This window comes from Bidens hawaiensis, unplaced genomic scaffold (genome assembly GCF_021521415.1).
Source record: "Bidens hawaiensis isolate Kalapana, Puna unplaced genomic scaffold, B.hawaiensis_p1.1 tig00032475_1, whole genome shotgun sequence".
NCBI classification, from domain to species: Eukaryota; Viridiplantae; Streptophyta; class Magnoliopsida; order Asterales; family Asteraceae; genus Bidens; species Bidens hawaiensis.
In genome coordinates this window covers 25639-28668 of record NW_027495544.1, presented here as the reverse complement: position 1 = coordinate 28668, position 3030 = coordinate 25639, and the positions used below count along the sequence as shown (strand labels likewise).

At 42.5% G+C, this 3030-nt stretch overlaps 1 non-coding gene across 1 annotated transcript; it reads right to left on the bottom strand.

The window, feature by feature from the left end:
- Window positions 1-1607: 1607 nt before the first annotated feature.
- LOC143583641 (small nucleolar RNA R71) lies at window positions 1608-1714 on the bottom strand. The gene has a single exon (XR_013144222.1). It is a non-coding gene; the product is annotated as a small nucleolar RNA R71 (small nucleolar RNA).
- Between the last annotated feature and the right edge of the window lie 1316 nt (window positions 1715-3030).

Genomic DNA, 3030 nt, shown 5'->3' with positions numbered 1-3030 from the left:
AATTCCACGTATGACTTTGATTGACTGATTGTGTGTCGTTCGGTTAGGGTTCTACGTTTAGGTCATAGACTTGGTGTTGATCTTGTCATGGTTAGTACTACAATAGGAATCTTGAGTGCAATTAATTATTAAAATTCAATAGGTTCACCTTCCTTGCGACCGAGAGGTAACAGGGAGTCAATTTGTCTCACGTCTTTTTCGGTTAGGTTAGAATTGCGCGAGAGCAAGTTTTGGTCTTGTCCGGTTTAGTTTTGCGTGTAAATATGTGTCTTAGATCGAGTTAGATTTTGTTGCCCCTTTATCCCAAGAATTGCTAGTACCAATTTTAAGCGGGTTTTGTGTCGTTGAGTCCGAGAGAAGATGCGTCATTAGGGTACCTTAGTAATCTTTGTCCCTGTGCATTTATTCAGTCTTCTTAGATTTTGAGGGTTAGTTGGTGAGACCGAGAGGTGATCTACCGAACTTTAATGAGCCTTAGTTGATTATTTTAAGATCCCGGTGTCATGTGATTAGTTAACTCCGTTAGCTATTGAGATGTCAATAGAATTCTTGCCTAGGTAGTCGTTTCTCCATATTCATTAAAACCTCGTTAAGTTTCGTTAAGTTTCGTTAAGTTTTCCAGTTAGTTCTGTAAAGTTAAGTAAGTTAGTTAAATTAGTTAAAATAGATAAAAATAATAAAATCAATTAGAAAACTTTCAGGGTAGGACTTGAATTAGGGTTTATAATCTGAGCCATTCACACGTGTCTTAGAGTTCGATATCCGGACTTTCTTTGTCTTTGCTATACGTGATCGGTACACTTGCCGTTTGTGTGAACTAGGATAGATTGTTTGGTTTTTAAAGCTTAGTTGCGATTCGTGATTATATATATATATATATATATATATATATATATATATATATATTTGGCTTTTCGCACATCAAGTTTTTGGCGCCGTTGCCGGGGACACGATTTGAGGCGATTAGAGAACGACCTGAGTTTGGGGACTTATCTGTTTTCTTTTTTACATGCTTATTTGTTTTTAGTTTAATTTTAGTCTAGTTAATTTTAGCTCTTCTTTTTAGTCGTATGCGTCATACCCGCTCACAAGGACCGCCCAAGCTTGAACCGTCTAACAATACCGAGAAAGTCCAGCCTGAGAGAGAGCGTTCTGTTTCACCGACAGGTTCTTCTTCTTCTTCTTCTTCTTCTTCTTCCGCTTCTTCAAGGGATAGGAACATGGGTGACCAACCGCCTGGGAGAGTAGTAGCTGATTATGGTAGGCCGACTCCGAATCCTTATTCCAGCATTACCTTACCGGACGGTGCCGCCGCTGGCAACTGGTACATTCCTGCCCACGTCATGCAACTCATCAAGACTACACTCCAATTCCAAGGGCTATAGAGCGAAGATCCTTCAAACCACATCGACATGTTTGTTCACATCTATGAAACTATCAATATCGGCAACATGAACGATGAAGCCATCTATCTCCGTCTTTTTCCCTTCTCACTTGCCAAAAAAGCCTACAAATGGCTAAAGTCACTACCTGCTGGATCCATCACCACTTAGGCGGGACTTCAAGAGAAATTCATGACCGAATTCTTTCCGCCATCTAAATCCGCTAGACTCCGTGAGGAGATTTGTTCCTCCTACATGAGGTCCGACGAGTCTTTCTGGGAAGTTTGGGAAAGATTCAAGGACCTCCTTCTTAGTTGTCCTCATCATGGTTTAGATAAGTGGATGCTCATCGAGAAATTCTACAATGGAGCCACACAGCACGTGAGAGAGATGTTGAACTAGACTGCTAACGCGAAACTCCTTAAGAACAAAGATCCCGACGTCGTCCTTTTTGATGATCTAGCAGCGAGCTACGAGGGGCACAGGGGCAAAAATTCTTTCACGTCATCGAGAGGAGTACTTCATGTCGATTCAAACACATGCAGGCGCATATTAATGCTTTGAACAAACTCATTAGAGATTTTACCGTTAAGAGCGTCATGAAGTGTGAGGTTTGTCGAGGAGGTCACGACACAATTGGTTGTCCTATTAAGCCGGGTAGCAACCAGTAGGATGTTGACTTCGTCAACAACCCCTTGAGATATCAAAACCCCGCCTTCGGCAGGAACACTGGCTGGAGAAATTAGAATAACTATCGAGGGTGACAAGCTAGTGGCTACCAAGCCCAATACCAAAACCAGCGTCGAGAGAATCTATTCGGGCAGAGGAGTTCAGGTCAGGAGATTCGGAACAAGTGAGGAGACGGGAGAATAAAGCCTCACTGGAGGAAATGATGGGGAGCTACTAAAGCGTGATGAGAGCAACCGAGTGACAAATGAAGCGAAATTTTCGGAACACGATGTTATGCTGAAAAACCAAGCCACATCTCTAGCTAATCTTGAGCGTCACGTCGGAGAGATTGCTAGCCAGTAATCTGAGAGAGCACCGGGTTCACTAATGAGTAATACCGAGAAAAATCCGAGAGGGTTCGCCAAAGCAGTGACTACTAGGAGCTGTGCTAGAAGAGAAAGAGAGGTTGATCCTTCGAGAGTTGTCACACCTTCGGTCGATGACGAGGAGCAGATGGACGAGGAGATCCAGATAGAGCCTCATCCGGCCGAAGCACACCAGCAGACTATTCCAGCGAGTACGAAGCCGGTCGATATACCTCCATCATCATCAAACCCACCTCTGAGAGTCTACAAACCCAAATTGCCTTATCCTGGGCGACTCCGATCAGAAAGTGTCGAGGAGCAAAACTCCAAGTTCCTTGAACTTCTCAAGCAGCTTCACTTGAACATTTTTCTTCCTTGAGGCGCTTACTCAAATGCCCAAATATGCCAAATTCATCAAGGACAGTCTTTCCAATAAGTAGAAGCTATCTGAGGTCTCTTCTATTCCGTTGAGTGCTGGGTGCTCTACAGTCTCTTATATTCCATAGAGTTAAAGATAATTTCTTGTTGCTTTTAAAAACATGTAAGCAAGTTTTATCATATACAAAGCTAACATATATTATAATATGAAAAAAAATGAAGTTACCTCAAACCCT